The 22,922-nt window shown below is 31.9% G+C and overlaps 2 pseudogenes across 2 annotated transcripts; both read right to left on the bottom strand.

The window, feature by feature from the left end:
- Positions 1-944: 944 nt before the first annotated feature.
- Positions 945-2,354, bottom strand: LOC146926322 (uncharacterized; annotated as a pseudogene). Its single transcript, XR_015007927.1, has 4 exons — positions 2,222-2,354; positions 1,911-1,986; positions 1,271-1,730; positions 945-1,172 (listed from the first exon to the last, which is right to left on the bottom strand). The product of XR_015007927.1 is annotated as an uncharacterized LOC146926322 (transcript).
- Positions 2,355-6,031: 3,677 nt separating this feature from the next.
- LOC146926323 (sulfoquinovosyl transferase SQD2-like) lies at positions 6,032-11,675 on the bottom strand (annotated as a pseudogene). Its single transcript, XR_015034090.1, has 11 exons — positions 11,315-11,675; positions 10,049-10,115; positions 9,771-9,841; positions 9,200-9,317; positions 8,856-8,929; positions 8,529-8,584; positions 8,330-8,413; positions 7,894-7,981; positions 7,737-7,814; positions 7,278-7,334; positions 6,032-6,725 (listed from the first exon to the last, which is right to left on the bottom strand). The product of XR_015034090.1 is annotated as a sulfoquinovosyl transferase SQD2-like (transcript).
- Between the last annotated feature and the right edge of the window lie 11,247 nt (positions 11,676-22,922).

Raw genomic sequence — 22,922 nt, forward strand, 5'->3', positions numbered from 1 at the left:
AGACTATCAACCACGATATCCCAATCTCAAACTCTATCAGACTCCTACTGCAAGTAGTAACCATTATAGATTTACATTATCGAATATTGTAGTTTGATCACTCTAAAATGATACTAGCTATGACCACTCTGCTATGGCAACTCGAATACGGTACCACTCGAACTTCTGAAAGGACGAAATATCTCAAAGGGACAAAATTTGGGAGGGACAAATTATTCTGAAGGAACAAAAAAGAAAGACGAAAAGTGGCTCAAAAGTGTGTCTGAGCAAAAGAGAGAAAAGCTAAATCTTGGAAGGTACTTTTCATAAAAGGGAAAGCTTGGAAGAGCCTTAAATTCAGTGTTTATGAATTGAACAAAATTGTTTTTCAAGAAACTAAGTTTATGATTATGTGAACCAGTTTCAAATTTATTTCATTAATTGGGTTTTTAATTGGATTTTAAGAAATCGGATTTCGAACTAAAATCAAATTTGAAACTGGTTTTAAAAACTGTTTCTTAAGTTGGTTATACATACCAACTGTTTCTCTAAAGAGAATAGTTTGAACTTTGAAGACTTTTTAAAAACTGTTTTGAGGCCAGAGGGAAAATTTATGAATGCCGATCTTCACAATCACAAAGTTGTCCGGTTTGTGGCAAAAGGATACATTTTAAAACAAACCTTTATAGTTATATATATAGTTTATATACATATACTCTACTAGCCACTACTGCAAGTGCAAGAGGCTTGGAACATTGCTATATATATAGTTTACATACATACTTCATAGTCACTACTGCAAGGCTTGGAACATTGCTATCTATCCATCAAACTTGGTTGCTGCTGTTTCAATCGGTTTGATTGAGTCACAAAATTAGGGATAACCCTTGGATGCATAGGCAATATATATAGCATTATTGTCTCAAAAACCCAAAAAAAGAAAAGACCTGCCCGACCGCTAACGATCAGTAAGTATCGAAATCAACCGGGAAGAAGGGATTCTTGAATGTTTTTTCAGTCATTTCAAAAGCCACGTTCGCGGCTGCGTTGTTGACAAAAGAGTAATTTGTTAGAGGTCGCGAAGTTACACAGTTAGAGTCACCGGACAGACGAGGCTTCTTCTGTTTATTGTCATTAATGATCATCGCTTCCTTGTTTGTTTCATTCATCTTTTTGCTTTCCTCCACATATGGCTACATGAAAAAGTAATTAGAAATGCATGGAAGGCTAATTGCAAAATTATAAACTGTTCGACATTTGATCGATATTATTTCAATTTTATTCATAATACCTGTTTATCGTCGACAGACATCTTATTCCAAGCATCAATAGCCATGCGTAGGACATTTTTACCAACTATGTCCGGAACATGAGCTTTTAATCGAGCACATTCCTGCTTGAGAAATATTTGATATCCACTTTTTCCAGTTGGACCACCTCGCCGTTTCTTCTTTTCTTTGCCATCTATGTCTGGATCATGAGTTGTAAATTAAAATCATATTATGTATAAACTACCAAACATCTTCATATCAAGCATATATATGAAGTACGAGAATGAAACAAGATATCAAGCATATAAATAACCACAAATTGGTCTCTTAGATACCTTTGGAGCTGCCAGAGAAGTACAATTTCTCAAATTTGTATAGAAGTATTGCATAGAGGATTTCAACTTGAGCAGGTAACATTGCATTGTTGCCTTCTAGTTTCAGTGCAGAGACAACTTCAACCCATTTGTTTTGTAGAGCAACCTTGAAACATTCAAGATAAATTTGAACACTTGAGACAAATTCATGTAATGATATAGATGAAACCTTTCTTGATTAAATTTGTGTGCATGCAAATAATGAAATATACACAAGTTACCTAAAATATATACACATGCATTAATGAGAAATGAACATATAATAAATACAACAAATTAATAATACCTGGTGAAAACCTCCTCTTCTGGTGACTTCCAAGTAAAGCAGATACAAGTCTAAGGGTGTTTCTCGGACATTGAAACTGCAAAGTAGAATTCAAACAAAGATGCATGATGATTCATATATCATACTTTTAATCCAAATAAAAATGATATATAATAACATGTCATGTTTCATATATCATTTTTCCCTGCATGTTAAACTCAACAAGACATGCGAATACAATTGACTATAAAAAAATTCTCGAAATGTCTTGATTTTGAATGCATGCAAAAGTGAAAATTAGAAGTAGATTAAAGAGTATTGAAGAAACTGACATGAGATTGAAGCCAGTGGAATCCAACACTTGAGTGAGTTTGACATAGAAGTCATCAGGAGAAGAGTATTGTTTCCCATTGGACACAACTGATGATGATGTTGATGAAACCGTAGTGTTGTTGCCTTCCATTGTTTCTGTGTAAATTTGGGTGGACTTGTTGAAATGGAAATGGAGAGTATTATGTTATATATGGACTTTCATACAATGGAAAATGGACAGTTAACAGCTGATTATTCTCGACACCTATACTCACTCCCAAATACGTGGCTGTTTTATGTCTTTTACATCTGTTCTATTGTTCTGTTAAAAAACATGTCAATAAATTTAACAAATTGTGATTGTGATTTGTGATCTAGTTAGCAGTAACTTTTTTCTAATGGTATAATGCTAATATGATGGTTAACAACACACTATTTAATACATATTTTTCAAGAGCAATGTTATATCTCTAGAAAAATAACATTAAGAATTCTTCAAGAATAAAAAATAGTCAATCACAATGCACTATTTGCCACAATTCAAGGAGGTGTGGCTGAAAAATAGGAAGTGGAAAAATTAATCATCCAATTAAAATTTGCCAACTGTGTCTTGAAAAATTCTTGAAGCTATTTTTCTTGAGAAGTAGCATTTTCCATTTTTCAATACATTTATTGTTATTGATTAAAATATGAGTGTCGTCACACTTTGGGGATCCACTATCAATTTAATGGGTCATATGAATTTGAACTAATAAAAGATAGGGAAATATTAACTTGTGCCTTTAAGACAAGTTAATGAGTCAAATGTAGATTTTTTTTTTTTGAAATCCCTACTTTGAATTTAATTCTTTTATTTTTAATAAACTGAATGTACAAAATTTAAGATTTTTCTATTTTTTTTATTTTTTTTTAAAAATTCTGACCACCTCTTCTAAAGTTCTTTGGTAAAAATTGTAGTGTTAATTTAATTCTTTTGGCGAAACAGATCAATCAAAGAAGAATAATCAGAAGACTAAAACAGAAGTTCATCAAATAGTGAAATTAAGTCATAAAGTACATGTGAAAGGTTTCACATAGACTATACCATTACAACATTTTTCAAGTGACAATATATAGATAAGTTTTTCAAACTTCAAGTTGATGTTTAGTGCTAATGTGTGATAAATGTGCATGTAGAGCTACATGAGAAAAGTAACACAGTCGTACAACATTCTTAGATAGTTCAATGTGCTTTGGCAGGAAAGTAACATAGTTTTATTGTTTATTATTTCATTACAAATTAATTATTTAACAAAAAAAGAAGTAAAGTTATCCTTCATAATGAAGCTTGTGAACAAAAATTGAATAATATTCTATCAAGAAAAAAGAAAAAAAAAACTATCTTCAAGAAAAACATAATATCCCTATCCTACAGCTATGAATTCCAAAGATGAAAACTACACTTCAGACAATGATTTATAAAGTCATAATATGATTATTAATGTATACTATTATCAGATCCTCCTAACAGCCAAGTTTTGAAGATCTAAGTTTGCCATGCTCTTGGATAATTGTGTTCCAAAAACCTGAATTATGGATCTTCCACATAACAATATGAATTGCCATTCAACTTCAATCTACATTACAATAATGGTACAAAATATTGCACAAGCTACCACAATTTTTTATCCACTAAATACACAGCAAATGAATGGATATAATAAACCAATCACTCATTTGTTTAATATAAGACTTCTTTCTTAAAGCCTAAGTAATCAAGCAAGGAATATTTCCAAAGTTTAGAAGGTTGCATGTTCAATTACCTATACAACTTCGGGAGACGGGAAAATATGTTTCGTTAGCCATTGGAATGGTAACAATAGTTGAGCCTTTTTCTTGCGCCAAAACCAAATAGCAGTATTGTAATTTTCATTGCGAATCGTTCTAGTTGAATTTGAATTTGAACTAGAAAAAGATTGTGAATTTGAACTAATAAAAGATTGTGGGTCTATTTTGAATTTGAACTAATAAAAGATTGTGAAATGTTAACTTATACTCTTAAGACATAAGTTAATGCGTCAAATGTAAAAATATTTTATTGAAATCCTTGCTTTAAATTTAATTTTTTTTAATTTTTAATTAATTCAATGCACAAAATTTAAGAATTTTTTATTTTTTTAATTAAAAAAATTTAAAAAGTATTTTTTTATTTTTTTAATAATTAAAAAAAATAAAAAATAAAAAAAAATTACACACGTGGCGCCACGTCAGCATTGACTTGGTCAAAATTGGCCTAGGGGGGCAAAAGTGCAAAGGGGGCAAAATATAGGGGACCAAAATCGAATTATTTTAGTTAGGGGGCCAAAATCGTAACTTCTTGAAACATAGGGGGTCAAAACTGCTATTAAGCCAAATTTTTATATTGAAGAGATTTCGTGACGTATTATGTGAAAGTTAAATTTACGAAATTTTAAATACCAAGAGTTTGAAACTTCTTTCTTACTTTAGATAATGTGAGTCTCGAATTGATTCCTATACTTCTTTAAAATTATGCAAATTGGTCTCTATACTTTTCAAATTTTGCAAACTGTTTTTATTTTGTTGATCTTTTGCTTTCCTTGATTAATTGGTGACAGTTTATGATCGTCAAACCATGTTTATGGAGTGTCTTCTTGCTTATATTTTCCACTATGCTTGCATTGAAAGGTCTTGTGTGTTTTATAACATCAATCTTTATCAGCAAGACTTCAATATTTTGTGACTTTTTCATTAAGACTTCATAATCACTTGATTTATCCTATTGATTGAAAACAAAACAAAATGAAGTAAAATGCTCATAAAAGCATAATTAAAAGTACGATTTTATTTCTCATAATATACTATCGAACTAGATAATATTACATGTCATCATTCAGTTTCAATAATATATATTATTGACTCTCTTTTGTTGTTGTTGTTATTTTTAAATATTTTTATTAATTTTCTAAAAATTTCTGACTGCCACTTCTAAAGTTCTTTGGTAAAAATTGTGGTTGATTCAATTCTCTTAGCGAAACAAAACAATCAAAGGAGAAGAATTAGAAGACTAAAATTGAAGTTCATCAAATCGTGAAATTCAGTGATATTATACATGTGAAAGGTTTCACATAGACTATACCACTTCAACAATTTTTCAAGAGACAATATATAGATAAATTTTTCAAACTTCAATGATCTATAAAGATGTTTAGTGCTAATATGTGATAATTGTACATGTAGAGCTACATGAGAAAATTTAATTGATTCTCTGGTCAATTTGTGTAACATCACAAAATAAATAATGATATGAGGAAATAATTTTCCATAGTATGGATAAGTCTTGCTAGTTCATACAAGGATCCACAAAGTCGTACAACATTTTTCCAACTATCCATGTACATGGAATGATCAGACAACCTTAGTAACGTCAGGGTTAGTTCAATATGCTTAGGCAGGAAAGTAACATAGTTTTATTGTTTATAATTTCATTAAAATTAACCATTTAACAAAAAAGAAAAAAAGTAAAGTTAACCTTCTTAATGAAGCTTGTGAACAAAACTTGAATAATATTCTATCAAGAAAAAAAAAAAAAAAAAAAAAAAACTATCTTCAAGAAAAACATAATATCCCTATCTTACAACTATGCATCCCAAAGATGAAAACTACACTTCAGATAAAGATTTGTATTGTCATAATATGATTAATAATGTATACTATTACCAGATCCTCCTAGGTTTGTCATGCTCTTGGATATTTGTGTTCCAAAAACTTGAATGGATTCTCCACTTACTAGTTGCCCAAATGTGTCTTTTAACATTACACAACAATATGAATTGACATTCAACTTTAATCTACATTATAATAATGGTACAAAATATTCCACAAGCTATCACAATATTTGATCCACTAAATATACAGCAAATGAATGGATATAATAAACCAATCACTCATTTGTTTAATACAAGACTTCTTTCTTAAAGCCTAAGTAATCAAGCAAGGAATCTTTCCAAAGTTTAGAAGGTTGGATGTTCAATTACCTATACAACTTCGGGAGACGGGAAAATATGTTTCGTTAGCCATTGGAACGGTAACAATAGTTGAGCCTTTTTCTTGCGCCAAAACCAAATAGCAGTATTGTAATTTTCGTTGCGAATCGTTCTAGTTGCTTCCCTCCAGTCATACTTCTCCATTTCTATACGCGCGGCTTTTCCCATCGTTTCTCTCAACTCTACGTCATGCAACAGAGGTTTTAGTTTGCTCAAGCAATCGTCGAGATCACCTGGAGTGTAGAGATATCCAATTTTGCCATCTTGATCTTCGGTGATTATGTCTGGGATTCCACCGGCACGTGCGCCCACAACAGGAATCCCTGAAGACAGAGCCTCTGAGACAACTTGACCAAGTGTCTCGGACTCTGACGGCATAATGAAGACATCGCCACTAGCATATGCTTGAGATAATTCTTCCCCGCTTAACATTCCTGTGAATACTACAGGCATGCCTTCTAACAATTTCTCTAGCTCCTCCCTGTAAGTTAACAACAAATATTAATAAAAATTGCCATAGATTTTACAATGCTAGAAAAACCAACTTTTGTAACACACTTTCCATTATTTCTTGTCTCTTAAAAGTCAATATAATAAAAATGTATCAATTTATGAGACAATTAAAATGACCATTTAACAGTGTTGTGAAATAGCATCTACAGTGGAACTATATATCGCTATAGCCTAGTTGAATTTAAATAAAATGATGTTGCTCTATGACATGCAATTTAGCACAAAGTGTTGTCAAATAGTGGCTATAGCAATGCTAAAGCGCTACAGCGTAGCAGAATTTGAACAAGCCGCTATTTTCCACGTTTGACAACAATGCCATCTAGATAATTGACTGATAGTGAAGTGTTAAAAAAAAAAGAGTGTTACTAGCATTACACATGTCACGTTATCTAATTGCAATACTAGCTAGTGTTAGTTCTTTCTTTAATTTTCTGGTACCCATTAGAAAGTCATTAGTGAAAAGTCACAGCAAGTTACTTGATGTACAAACCAAAATCAAAGAAATTTCAGAGTATGTTACCTGTAGGGTCCATCTCCAACAATAGCGATTCGTGCTTCAGGAAGCCTATCCATGACACTGCAAAGTCGTGTGTATCAGATGTTAATGCAGGAAACAGATATTCAATACGAACATAAAGTAAAGTGCATTTTGGACTCAAATACTTCGGCAGTAGGGGAATTACACAGTTACACACGGTAAGCAATCTCAGCTATTAATTTACGATCGTAGGATTCAAATAGACAGTCACGAAATCAATTTTAAAACAACTTCAACCATTGATTGAGATCCCGTTGAAGGGATCTATTTCTGTCAATTTCATAGTGAATTACTAGAAAACATATCTTGTAAAAGTGGTAAGTATAACTAAAAGAGCAGTTTGCAGTTTTTTCAACACGTAGATTTTATTTTTATGTTGAACAATAAAATCTTGTATGCAATACAAGTTAATGTTTCACAGTTTACAAGATGATATCTAACCTTTTAAGAAAATCTAAACTCTTCTCAACTCCAAGACGCCCAACATGAATAATCAAGGGCTTCTCTGGTTCACCATTGCTGCATAACACAAGTATATGAATAAGATGAAACTCCATTATTTCAAACTTTGTGCATGAAAATGACAAAAGGCAAGCACCTCAGTCTTAATCGCATTTCATGTGACTTGTACTTAGGATTGAAACTTTCAGAATCAACACCCTTGTTCCAAAGACGGATCTTGTTAGCTGGAAATCAACAGGAAAAACATGTCAAACAAAACATGCTTCATTGACAAGTTTGTTTAATTGACTTATTTGAGCTTACCACTAGTTAGACTGTTTGAGGAAGTTTATAAAACAACTTATGACATGTCCAAAAGCAGTTTTCGGTTTATTTTCCTAGGCTCATCAAGATAGTCTAGGAAAACAACTTACATATAAATAGTTTGACTTAATTTTATCTTTGGTTATAGAAATAGTTTATATATAAGCACTTATATGATGAGCTTTTAATTAAGCTATTATCCAAACCGGGCCAAAGGCATAGAAGAAATGCTAATGTTCAGCTAACACTTGATAAGGACTTATGTTCACCTGTTGTTACTCTAGCTTCTTCAAGATCTTTTCCAATGGCAACGGATGGCACTAGAGTTAGATCAGCTGCTCTGTGCAGAAACTCTGTATAAAACAAAAAATTCATGTTACTTTCACAAAAATATGATTCCAAGTTGAATGAAGGTTCTCTCAAAAAAAAAAAAAAAATTGAATGAAGGAAACAAGAGAGTATACATACTTAGAACCAACCACATTGGTTGCACTAGCCAACTAAATGTGTATCTAGGAATGTATCTGAACCAAAAAAAATAAAGATCAACCATAAGAACCAGTAGTTTTTTAATCTCAAGAATTATAAGAATTAAAATGTTATCAATCGTGAATCGTGCAAAAATAACGGTTTGATAACACTTGGTATTAAATAGCTAATCGCGGAACAATAACAATTTGTTCAAATTCTGCTACTCTATAATGTTATAGCCGTTATTTGACAAAAAATTATAGCTTTGCAAATGTGAAAATAATGATAAGAAAATCTTAAATTAGAGTAAAATATGTAACTTACACTGGTACATGGGTATGATATGACATAACAATGGGAACAGACAAAAGCTTTGCAATGATAAGAGCTCCAAAAACCTGAAATTTAGTTTATATTAGACGAGTTAAATAAGCATATATTTGGTTGCATTTTTGGAGGAGGTAAAATTGATTTCAGAGGTAAAAAATTGATTTTGAAAGTAGAACTGATTTTTCCTCCAAAGTTGATTTTACATTAATGTATCAAAATTCAAAACATAAATCACTTCACAATCAACTAACTTTTAGCCAAAATCATTTCATTCACATTGTTCTTTAAAATCCTGCAGTTAATAAATGAGGAGATAGAGGAATGAATTGCAAACATACCATTATGCCAGGTGATGATGCGTGTATTATGTCAGGCTTAAACTGAGCAACCGCTGAAATTATTCTCGGACTAAGTGCCAAGGAGAGGGGTACCTTCTGATACCAAGGAAAAGGAAAGCTGCAATTTTTCATTTTTTTTTAAACGAAAATTATTAGTATGAAGTTATGGATGTGGCAGCAGTCATAACTTGAAAGAACAGATTTGAGTATCCAATTTTTTCCTGAAGAGAATATTAAAATGCTTATGATCATAGAATAAGTCATTTGTAAATTGAGGGAAAAAACAATTCAGTTCCGTATGCCTAAGAGACGGAGAGTTTAAGATTCAATCATGGAAAATAGTAGTTTGTTCGCATTTCACTGTGCTGCAATGCTATAATGTTTTTATATCATTTATTTGACAGCACTTTGTACTAAATTGCGGATCGCAGAACAATAATGGTTTGTTAAAATTTTCCTGCGCTATAGCCCTATAGTGCTGCTGTAGCCGCTATTTGACAACACTGTCAAATACTAGAGGACATGGAGAAACAAAAGGAGCTAAGAAGCTAAAAAGATCAATGTTAGCAACCTTTTGGATCCAATTAATTGTGCTCCATAAAATTCTTTCGGTACTCCTTCATGTGTTGTCACGACCATGACCTATATAACATGCACAAATATAGTTAGTTGATAAAAAGATGATGAAATAAACAGTATACGCATAATAAACCAAGACCTATATTACATGCACAAACGTACTTTGTCGATGAAAAAATTAGGAAACAGGATATCCATATAAAATAAACTAAAAATTGAGGAAAATAAGCATGTTTATACAGAGCAACGACATGATTGTAAAGATGTTACCTCATCTCCCATTTCTCGAAGGTACTTTATAAAATTCTGAAAACGATTCTTGTATCCAGAGACATATCTGAAGAAAAAACAAGACAAAAACCAAATTACTATCTGTTCAAAATGAAGATCTAATACTGTTTTTCTTATGAAGGATTGCACATGAACAATATCATGTGTAATGCAATCTCGTTGAGGTGTAATCGAAAACCAGACAAAAACCAGAAAACATGGAATTATGGTTTAAAAAATTGTCAGCAGCTGCACGATTGCAGCCGCGACACGTCAAGGTTTTTTATGTTTGTGCTACCACAATTAAGTGTGTGTCACTGTCAGGTGTATACTTGTATTTGACTGCAATGATTTTGCAGTACCACATTCATGATGCGACCACAACAGCGATTTAAAACCTTGTTCGGGAATTTAACTTCTCATCAAAGTTTCCAAGGTGCATGTTTCACTACAGAAACAAGTCTAACTTCTCATCAAAGCAAGTCTAACTTCTCATCAAAGTTTCCAAGGTGCATGAGTCGCAACAGAAATAAATGTTTAGTTAAGCTAATAGAAAGAATCTATCAAAACAGATGAAGTGCATGTTTGGGTATTCTCGATTAGACTTGCTTGTGACTCCGGAATTAATTCTAACTTGAGGCTATAACTTTGACACTTCTGCGGCTACAAATGATTTTCAGCCTCAAATTTATTGTTTAACCCACTTTCACATAATGTATCCAAACATAAATCACTTTATAGTTAATTCACTTTTTGCCACAATCACTTTTACGGAGTCAATCGACTAAAAGTCAATTTTTATCAAGGCATAACCAAACACACACGAAGTCAAAGCTAGCTCAATTACATTACCAAACATAAAATCCAAACCATATAACAAAAAAAAGAACATGAAAACCAATTTCAAATCATTGATCTATATAAAACACCGCAGAATCAAACACACACGACTACAAAGCTAGCTCAATTACATTACAAAACATGAATTTCAAACAAGAACAACAGTAACATAAAGACAACAAAACCAATTTCAAATCATTGATCTATATCAATCCTAAGCCAATCAAATTCATCAAACTCTACAAAAGTCAACACTAAATCAAAACAAAGATAACACAAGTCAATTCATGTAAAAATTGAAGATCAATGTTGTCCTATGTAACATGTTTCAACATGAACCAATTAATTTTAAAAAAAAAACAAATAAATAAAAAAAATGGGATTTCAATATTGAAAAAGATTCTACATTGAATGAAAGAAACTCACGAAAAAGGTGAAGGTTCAACAAAAAGAGCAATTCTACGAGGTTTAGAATGTATATCATTCAAAACAGAATCAGGAGGACCATCTTCTTCATCTCTAGAATTCAACAAACTTTCTTCATCAATAGTCATTTTGGTAGCTTCAAGCTTCAAACTTTTTCTTCTTTTCACACTCTTTAAACTTTCTAAGCTTAAAAATGGAGTCTTTTTGCAAAAGGGTATAATGGGTTTTACTCCAAAAGTTCTAAATCGAATAGAATTTTCAGAGTTGAAATTTGAAGAAGAAGAATGAACGGTTGTGGAGATAGGTGAGAGAAAAGGATGAGAGAGAGAGAGGAATTTATAGAGAGAGATGAGTTCATGATGAAAGAAAAAAAATGTGAAAAGGAATAATATAAAGTAATTATTATTAAAAAGATTGAATTGGAAGATTGATTAATAATAAGGTTGAGTATAGTGTGTGGAATTTGCAAAGAAAGAAAGAAAGTATCTTAGGACAAATGATGCTAAGGACTCTATGATTGGATATTCTCTTATTTGATGGCGGGACATTGGGAATCAAAATGGAACTTTGAGCATATGCTATTGGGCCTCTCTCTCTTGATTATTTTCCATGTGTGAAACCTTTAGATATTTTTGTTGGATATAATAATGTTTCATTATTGGAAATTTTACCCTATACCCATACATTTATACCTTCACCCCTACATTTTACTTGAACTGTCTATTTTACCCTTCAATATAAATTTAAAACACCAATTTTTTTCTTTTTCTTTTCTCCAAAATTTGCCCCTTCACCCTTCCTCTTCTAACTGCAGTCAAAACTTATCGATAAACATATTATAAGTTTTCCGGGTAGGCACTTATATTATAATTATAATTTGGGATTTGAGATAAAAGGAAGAGATGAATCTAATTTAATCCAAATTTGTTCCCTTTGGTTTTGTAGAGGGACGTCACCATCATTCACTCAAAACAAAAATAAACACATTTTGAAGAATGAAATGAATTAAAACTTTAGTCGCACCATTGAACTCAACCGCAAAGTGATGTCAGTTGCATCATAAACTCAACCCAATCCCATCCAGATTCTTTTTTAATTTTAATTTTCTCGGATGCAATTTCAGAGTTTGTAATCTCATAAATGATAATTGATATGGTAAATTAGAGTTAATTAGGTTTTTCTATATGCCGGTTGCTCAAGGGATAATCTTTATTTGTTAATTTCTTTTTGAATTAAACAAATTTAATGAAAATAGGTTCTTGGACGATGGCGAACAAATCTAAAGAAGAACCGAAAACTTCTCCTGATGGATGGTACAATCTGACCCTAGGTTCTTCTTTCAAAAAAATACACACTGGAAATATTTAACATAGTTTTCCGGGGAAACACGTATCTGGAATGTTATGTGGGGTGAACTGTAGGGTGGAAATGATGAAAGTGAAGTGAAAAATAAAAATCGTGGAAAAAGGTTAAAAAACAAAATGGGTAAAATTGGAATTTTTGTTAATTTGTTGGGTGAAGGTATAGATGTAGGGGTATAGAGTAAAACTTCCTTCATTATTTTAGTAGTATAAGAAAATAGGAGGGACCAATTTAAGTTGTGTAGACCCCTAAATAAGAAAATAGGAGGGACCAATTTAAGTTGTGTAGACCCCTAAAAAAAAATTAAGATGTATAGTTACTCGACTTTTATATATATAGAGTTTTTGCTAGAAGTCACCCATGAAGGTGTCTTTTAGTAAGTCACACCTCAATGTGTAATTTCCACTTTTTAATTATAACTTTGCTAAAAAACACCTTTTATTAAAATTAGTTGGTGTCTTTTAGCAAATGCTCATAGAATAACTTGTTAAAAGACACTTTCATAAAAGATGTCTTCTAGCAAAACTTATATATATATATGTGTGTGTGTGTGTGTGTGTGTGTGTGTGTGTGTGTGTGTGGAGTATTCGGTTAATGACCGACTAGTTTAGAGATCAATTCTGTTGTTCATTAGTGAGGGTTTCAGTTAAGTCCAGAACTATATATACAGAGTTACTCCATTTAATAACTCATTATTAACATTAGATTTCACACATTGAGAGAGAGAGAGAGAGTGCTGCGGGGGTGCCACTAACTCTCTTCAGTGGTCAAGCTCCCTAATGTCTTAGGGGAGATGATGACTATTGAAGGTTTTATAACGCCAAATTTAAAACACAATTATTCCTAGAATATCCTTCAAAAAAAATATTCCTAGAATATGTTGACGCTGGGAAACAATCGAACAAATTATACTTGTATTCTTATTCAAGGCGAGTGTTAGTATTTGATTTTGCATCAATTCATTAATAATCATATAAACATAAATATAATCAATCAAAAGTATAACCAGTGATGATTCCTCGCTCCAAAAGTGCTCCAGATCGCTCTGAAATGCCCTAGATCACACTTTCGCCGTTTTATGTTCGACAAAATTTGATTTTTCACTGACTAGGGGTCCGGTCTATATAGGTGCACATTTCTCATCATTTTAGGGAAATTCGATTCGCGGCACAAGCCTTGACGAGGCTAAATCTACTGTTTTTCCAATCGTATCTCGCAACACGACTTTGATTACCTGCGGCACAATCCTGTGCAAGAGCAACCTTGTCATTTCTTTAGGTGCTTGCAATGCGAGTCTGACCTTGATCCTTTCTTTCTCTTGTGCTTCTATGTTCTCATATTTACATGACTTTCTTCTGAACTGCTGGCTAAAATGCCATAAAACTAATTACTTCTTTTTTAAATCGACTATAAATAGTGACTAGAAATCCTATATAATTTTTTGTCATCGGGATGTTTCATATAGTGGTACATGTCAACATCTATCTATGTGTGCAACATTAGACATAAAGCATCACATTAGGATTTTTCGTTTCTAAGTGGATGAAACAACATGTGAGAATTGACCGAGAATAGAAGGAAAATTGAGTTATCTAAATTGTAATTGACGTAGTTGAAACACTTAAATGATCAGAGATGTAAAAGTTAGTTACATGTTAGTTATGTTAGTTAGGAGTTAGTTGGTCTAATTTCTTATATATAAGCCTCAATGACTACTTGACGTAACAACTTTTTTTTCTTATAATCAAATAATATTTCCATTTCACTTTTAAATATTTTTCTCTCGGTTAAGAGTTCTATCAAGAGTTGTAATATAGCATGGGCGAGAATAACTATTCTACAACATCTTTTGTCCAAATTTTCTTGAATTTTTTTGCATTAATTGAACTTTTATTGATCTATTCTAATTTTCTATTGCATTCTTGATATTTTCTTTCAAAATTCTAGTTCAATCTTTCCTTTTGTTACACTTCTTCCCCCATGTCCCAGTTTCTCCATTCAAGATTTGCTTTCTTATATTCTTTATCATGTAATCAAATTCAAGGGACATTCATTGATATTAGTGACTTGTAAATATCTGAAGTGTTTGTGGGCATTGGTCGTAGCTGCTTTTATGGAGTTGAGAGGATCGTCTACACTTTTACATGATCATTTTGAGCTTCTTGAATCCAACCATAGGGAGCTGATATAAGTTTTGCTAATTGGATTTAATGATGTTACATCATAATGCTGTAGCAGATCAGGACACGATCTTAAATCGGCGGTTGAGATCATTTTATTGTATAATATCGAATTAAAATCAGAACCATTTGATCTCAAATAAACGACTGAGATTCATTACATCATAAAATTGTGTGAATTACCTATAATTCTGTAATCTTTACCGAGGGAAACAAATATTGCTCATCAACGTCTTGTAATTCTAATTCCCTTCTTGTATGAGTTCTACCACAATTTGTGGCCTCAATTATATTCTTCAAACCATCACAATTCTCGTCCTTCAAATGTTGAAAATTTATTCATTATGCATATCCCTAATTCAAATATACTAGAAGGGTATTGCATGGTTTTGGAATCAAGATTTTGAAAATGGGATTTTGTTTATCTAATTAGGTGCAACCTTGAGCAACTGAGGCTTAGGCTTCTTATGAATCTTATGACGAAGCAACACACGGCAAGAGTTTCAATCTTCAAGACAATCAAGAGTTAGCTCAACACCGCAAGTATTTGTTGATGTTTCTCAAGATCACCAAATATTATTCTTTCTTCTTAGCCTAATTGCCATTCTAATTTCTAAAGAAAATGGATGGCTAATTAAGGAAAAAAAAATTATATTCACTTAATAGGCAATTTAGCTTTTATCCATAAAATAATGGATAGTTAAACAATCAAAATTCATTTTTCTTCGCCTAATTGATATTCTAGCTTCTATTCATAAAGGTTATGGATAGTTAAGTAATAAAAAATTCATTTTTTCAGCCTTGTTGACATTTTAGATGGCTAATAAACTGGATGATTAATATTTTTTAGTCGATGTATTTATTTATGCATTTCATATTTCTCTTTATTTATGTTTTTCGGCATTTCTTTTTTGTATTTCCCAAGGTGCAAGTGTTGTTAATACCTTCTAACTTGAGAGATTTAAAACTTAGTAACATGTTAGTTAGGCTAATTAGGAGTTAATTGCTCTAATTTTCTATATAAGCTTCAATGGTTACTTGATGTAACAACATTTCTCTCATGATCAAATAATATTTGCATTTCGCTTTTCTATACTTTTCTCTCAATCGTGAGTTTATCAGGAATTATGCTTAGAAATTCAGTTTGAGCCTAACACAAAACCGGCTTGTGAGGTGAGCACTGTCTCTGTTTATAAACACTTTTCAACTGATGTACGACTCTTGAAAACACCTCGTCATGTCCAACACTGTTGGATTTGGTACATGTATATAAATGATGAGTGACTCGATAACAGAAATCTGATAGTATATGACCCAATGGATTTTGAAGAGACTTTATATCATCTTAAAAATTATAATTGGGTCTAACACAACCTCATAAAACTGACTTGTGAGGTGATTAACACTCCCACTTGTAAACACTTGTGACCATCTCTTTAACACAAATGTTGGTGAGCTAGTGTTATGATTCCATTTTTTATGATGGCATATTATTGTTGAAGGCAATTCTCGTGCTTCACGAATCTTGTTATATAAATACTTCTTTTCCCTTTGAATAAAAAAAATACTATGCGGTAATCTGATGCATCGTACGTGATGGAACAAAACAAAATATCAAATCCTCGTTGATTCTACGAATACACTAGAGATTTTTTTTTTGAACAAACTAAAATGGTGTATATACACTAGAGATTGATAACAAAAGATTGAGAATTTCTTAAATTTTATTAAACATCAAGTCTGATTCTCATGATGGTAAAACAAATATAAATAGTGTTAACAAAACCCTAAGGATGAAACAAAACAAACGAAATTATAAAAATATCCCAAAATACTAATAAAATTTAAAACAGCTATTTTCAACCCCTTAAGTGTTGTCTTTTGGTGGAATAGACTTTTTCACTGCATCATTCAAAAGTACAATTACACTTGCATCTAATCTTAATTAATTACTTCTTGTCCTATTTGATTAATGAACATCAACTAGAAAAAGAAAAAAAAAATCAGCCACTATTTCTCTTGTTATGAAATTTATTGTTATTTATAAACGAATTCCATATTCTCTCAAAATTTCCGTCACTTGTTCTTTTTTTCTCTCTCTAATGAAGATTTTGCATATAAACTACAACATGTTGAATTGGCTATACTCTAAATGCAATTTGAGCCACAAATTAATAATGCTGTTCACTCTTTTTGTTTTTTTTTTTTTATTTATTTTTTTGACAAATCTTTTTGTTTTTTTATATAGACAAGTGATTCTTTTACGTATATGTAAACAAATGTTAGTTAGATATGAAACTCTAAACATCATTTTCTTAATATTGTTTCATTGTCTTAACCCTTACCATTATATTACACCTTCTGTTGATTCTTTTGTACTTTGACAAGGACCGGCTCCCTCAAGACCATATGGTGGGGTATCTTCGGTATTATGTTTTCACTATCTTTCTTTCCTTTTCCCTGGTGTAAACCAGGTATCCTCTGCGCGTGCAACTATCAAGACTAATCTCTCGAGCCTGCCTTGCCTTGTGGGACTCAAATAGGCGGCAAACTCTCAAAAGTTTTAACGTTACTGCATGTTCGAGGCTGAATTCAAACTCATGACATTGGTTAAGCTAGAAAAGACATGTGTTATCTCATAATCTTTCTTACTAGGCACATGTTGATTGTGATATAAAAATGCAAGTTACACCATTTGCTTTAACGAGTAAGACAAGAGAATAAAGTCGGTATGTCCAAATTTATCAAAACTCAACATTCAGCATCAACTTGACCTGCTGTCTTTTACTTATAGTAATAAATAATCTTTTAAATCGTCTCTGATTTCACATATAGTTTTATTTATTGAAGATATAATTGCAATATTTGCCTATTTTGATAAAAATATACTATAAATAGAAGTTTGTTCATTATAGATCCTACAAATTGAGTTGTTTAGAATTAGATGATAGGAATTGTAATATAAGATATCATCATGAATGAAAATAAACGGCTGGAGCGCATATTCTATTGCTGCATTGCATATTCGATCTACTTGTGTTGCTATACTATAATATACTGTTAACTGCTTAATAGATTGTTGACCAACTTCAAGATATGGGCCACAAGAGCAATAATTCAATAGTTACATCAAGCCTAAATCTAATGCAAAATGTTTTCATTGAATAAGTTTGTTCGTCCTTAAATTTGTACCAATCAATCAATTTCGTTTTTTGTTTTATTCAAAATCGATAATTAGTTATAAATTTTCTTTAGTTAAATCAATTGAGTTCCTCCGTCATCTTTGACCATTAAATACAATGACTTGTAACGTTAACTAGTGAAGTGGCCTCCATGTCATCTTCCACGTAAGCAAAAACAATTTTGATAAATTTTTATGGCAATCAATTATTTTCACTGTTCATTATCGTTGGTGTCTCCTCCAACGAATTTATTCCTTCTTCGCCAATTTCTATAAATCAGAATTCCTAATTATTTTCACTGTTCAAAAATTTATTCAAGCTCAAATAGAGATGATGTGTGGTGTTTAGGTGCTCATACATAGCTCTCAGAGTCGATCTTCATTTTCAATCTCAATGGTTCACGGTGAATGTAAAATGCTTGAATGTTGATGTCCTAGAAGATGTGTTATACGAAAGGCCAACACATTGAAGAACTTAGGCAGACCTTTCTACAGATTTCCTTTCCCAAAAGTTTGTAAAATTGATTTGTCTTGTTTGCTCATATTTGTTGACACCATGACTACTATTTTTTTTCTTTACAATTTGTTGATATGATTTAAATGATGATGAAGCCAATTGTAATTTTTTTCGTATGAGTTTACGAAGTTGAAGAACTATAATATTTTTAAGAAGAGTGAAACCGGTGAAAAGGTTTGAAGAGCAAGATTGATGGACAAGGTTGACTCTTTGCTTAAGAACAGCGACAGTGGAGACGCTAGGAAGCCTCAACATTCAATATATCAACACTAATAGGATGTTCCAATTCAGGTTTCTTAGTATTTTGTTCAGTAGTAGCCTATTCAACCAATCTCTCAACTCCCCCTTTATTCAGGAGTCAATGGTACATACTCTGATTCTATTCTTCAATCATAAGAGTGTTCGACAAATATTTCCACTTCATTACGATTGTCCCTTGCTATTTTAATCATATCAATAACATGACTATCAAATTGTCTTGTGACATTCACAAATATTCAGATCCAATTTCATACCTTTATACAACTTCAACTTCAAGTAAGAAAACATAACAATATTGTGGTAACCCCTCTGCAATGTTTCACCATACTTTCAATGTCAAATAGATTGATCAAATTTGGCTATATCTTGTCCCAAACATCACTTTCACCACCAACATACTCAAGTTTTTGGGTTTCAACTTGCTCCAAACCTCCATCATGATGTAGTATCAACGTGATTAAATTGTCCATCCTACAAAGGGATGTATATAGCAATACGTTCTTTATATGGGGGTGTGTATAACAAATGCACCAAAAGGGCCAAAAGTTAGCAGTAGCAAAACTTCAGCAACCCATTAAACTGTTTTTGTCATCAAAAGGACTCCTAGCAATGGGGGGGGGGGGGGGGGTCTGTATAGCCATTCAAAGCCTTAACAAACTGAAACATATCACAACAGAAACTGAGAAACGAAATCTTTATAGAAAGGCAAACGCAAAATTGGAAAAACGTATCAAGGGTGCCAAATCCTTCATCTCATATCCTGGCGATGATGTGCCAAATACATCTAATATTGAAATTGCTCAATTTGATATTTATAATCCATGAAATTGGGAGAATCTTGACAACATGTCAATATTCTAGTTGAAAAAGGGTCTACTAGAGATCATAAGATCCCCACACACAATTGAGCTCATTACTTCTATCCCATATAGAGTGGCTCATAGTAATTGATAATTCTAGTAGATCATACACCCTTGATGTTTTTCTATTCCTAAGGTAAAAGTTGAAACTAACTACATACAGAGAGCTCTCGTGAGTCTTTCTACTTACGGCATGAATTTTGGCAAACCATTGTCTCATCTCATTGCAGTCTTGCAAAGTTAATTGATACAATCAAAACTTATATTAGTACACTGCTAAATAATTTATTGTTAGAATATTTATTTACACATGTGGTACGCTGTAAGTTCTTTGCTAGATTGTCTTAATGGGTGGTTTACCATGGATCAATACTTAATTAAATTCATTAAAAATTTTAACGATGACCGACATTACTATTTAGAAATAGTGGTAGCGGTGAGGCCTTAATAATAGAAGGTTTTACAAATTGGAAGAAAATAAGTCACTGCAAATTGGAGAAAGTTTCTAACAAGTTCAATTGTTCTATCAAGTGGTTGATCAAAAACTTCAAGAGCTCAATAATATCATTCTCAAAAAAATGACAAATTATAGAGAATAATTATGATGTATATTTCTGCTTCCAAAAATAAAATGTAATATATATTTTACGCTACAAACTATATATATATGGTGCCTCCACTAATCAAAATTTCTGGCTCCGCCACTGATTTTAACTAACTTGATTTTTATGCATGTTCTGTTCATCATCTCCATCATTTCTTATTTCTCTTGTTGAATGTTTCTATTGATTTTAGTGGTATTCAAGTTAAATCTTATAAAAGCTTGTTTATGTTACTTTTTATGAATTTCGCCTTTATTGTGTTGTTGTCTATACTAGGTTGTTGTTGTTTCGCTGCTTTGTTGTTTTATTTTCTATTGTAGAGCCCTTTTCAACTAGAATATCCCTTGACATGTTCTCAAGATTCTCCCAATTTCATGGATCATATGTATCAAAATGAGCAATTTCAATATTAGATGCATTTGACACATCATCACCAAGATAAAAGACAAAGGGTTTGGCACCCTTGATACGTTTTTTCGATTTTGCGTTTACCTTTATGTAGAGTTTTCGTTTCTCAGTTTTTGTTGTGATATTGCTATACAAAACTGTGATATGTTTTAGTTTGCTAAAACTTTAAATTGCTATACAGACCACCCTTTGCATTTGTATGAGTCATTTTGAGGACAAAAACAGTCTAAAGGGTTCTGGGTTAAAGTTTTGGTACTGCTAACTTTTGGTCCTTTTGGTGCATTTGCTATACAGAATCCATATATAAAGAATGTATTGCTATATACACCCCACGCTTTTTTTTGTGTGTGTAAAATAAAAATAGGAACAGTTGTTTTCCTATGTCTAAATAGACTTAATTGCACAACATCAATATCAATTTAACAATGTGCTAACATGTACAAATGAATGACATAACCATCTAGATTATGGTTATTATGCCACACACATGCACAATGTGCTGTTTGGATTACTCCTAATTAATTCCTCTTCATAGTTTCAAACAAATTCTTATATGAGCACAAGTGCAAAACAAAATGTATTTAGACACACGCATAAAAGTATTTATTATTTAATTATTTAAAATATCATATTATTTAAGTGTTTATCTTTTTACCTATTTACACTTAACACAAGCCTTCTCTTTTTATTATTATTAAGGTACACATTTTTCATTAATTGTTGTGCATATTCATTAAAAACATTCCTAACTAGATCAATAGAAGACAATTCTAGCCTAACTCAAAATTGACTTGCTCTTCCAAGAACGTTTTCTGCAACACAAAAACCAACTCCATAAATTGTATGATTCATTGGGTCCATATGTTTGATCAATATTTGTTTCTTGTTGTTTTGTCTTCTTCCTTGGTCTTGCATAACTCAAACTAACTTGATCTTGGTATAGTTTTCCTAGAATATTTTCTGCGACCTAAAAATCATGTCTATGCATTGTACGATTCCTTGGTTCCCTTTTGTTGTCTTATTCGAGTCTTGGTCAAGATTCCTCTAGTTTCTTTGTTGCTTTTGTCTTCTTAGTTTTGCGATTGCAAGTTATTCCCATACCCTAGCAACAAAAACACATGCTCAAGAGATCTAAGGGTCTCATTCTACACATTTTTTTTTCATGGTCACATGACAAGTATAAATGTAATTCAATTTTATTTTGATCAAAATCCTAGGCAGTGTGTCCATGTAGATAAAAATCCAAGTCACATGATCATATCAAAATTTAGGCGTGTTGGAATTGGTTGAAAATATACATTTGAAGAAGTCTCACATTGTTTACAATTGTAAAAGAAATGAGAGACCAAAATTGTAGTTCTTCGTTACAAGATTCAATAGTCGAAAATACTTTAAACTTATATTAGACTTTTTCGTTTCTCTTATATTCTTGTCTTAGAATGTTGTGAGATGTAGTTAGGTATTTGTTGATGGTGTGGGTGTATTGCATATCGTATTATATTTTGGTTGTCATTAGACAACAATCGTGATTTTTTTCTCTCCGGTTTTAGAGTTTCCAAGTTATGTTCCCGTGTAGTGATTGTTTTTCTTTATTTTCTCTAGCCTGTTTTCCCAACGACTAATATCAGAGCCTATTATAGTCTTGGGATAGGAAATTGATGGAAGGATCAATTTTGACTTGTAGAATTTTTAAGTCAAGGATATGTTGATATAATCATGATTGCACAATGTGTTGATTAATACAGGTGCGTTGATTTACATTGATGCCAGGTTTGTTATGAGATTATGTCTGTGGTTGAAAATCTTCCTACCAACATGGAAGTTGCAACATAAATTTTCAGTTTGATTTTCGACATATGTGAAAATTGTTGGAGTGGTCTAGTTTCAAGTGAAGTATTACATTAGAGTATGATAATTTTTTTGAACTATGATTGTTTGTGATGACAATGTGAATATTTTTGGAGTGGTTTAGATTCAAATGACTATACTTTTAATGGTGGAGTATAATAGTTCTTTTGAACTATGATTATTGATGACCACAATACAAGTGCATGTATCGTTTTCAATCAAGGTGGAGACTGTTGGTGTCGGATGGAAAAATATATCTTGAAGAAGTCTCACATTGCTTAGAATTGTAAAGAAAGAGGAAGAGGAAGACCAAAACTATATATAAATATATGTTGTAGTTTTTTGTTACAAGATGCACCGGTCAGAAACACTTTAAACTTGTATTTTAC

This window comes from Medicago sativa, chromosome 4, assembly GCF_051527215.1.
Source record: "Medicago sativa cultivar Bolivia chromosome 4, Bolivia_mono, whole genome shotgun sequence".
Lineage (NCBI taxonomy): Eukaryota > Viridiplantae > Streptophyta > Magnoliopsida > Fabales > Fabaceae > Medicago > Medicago sativa.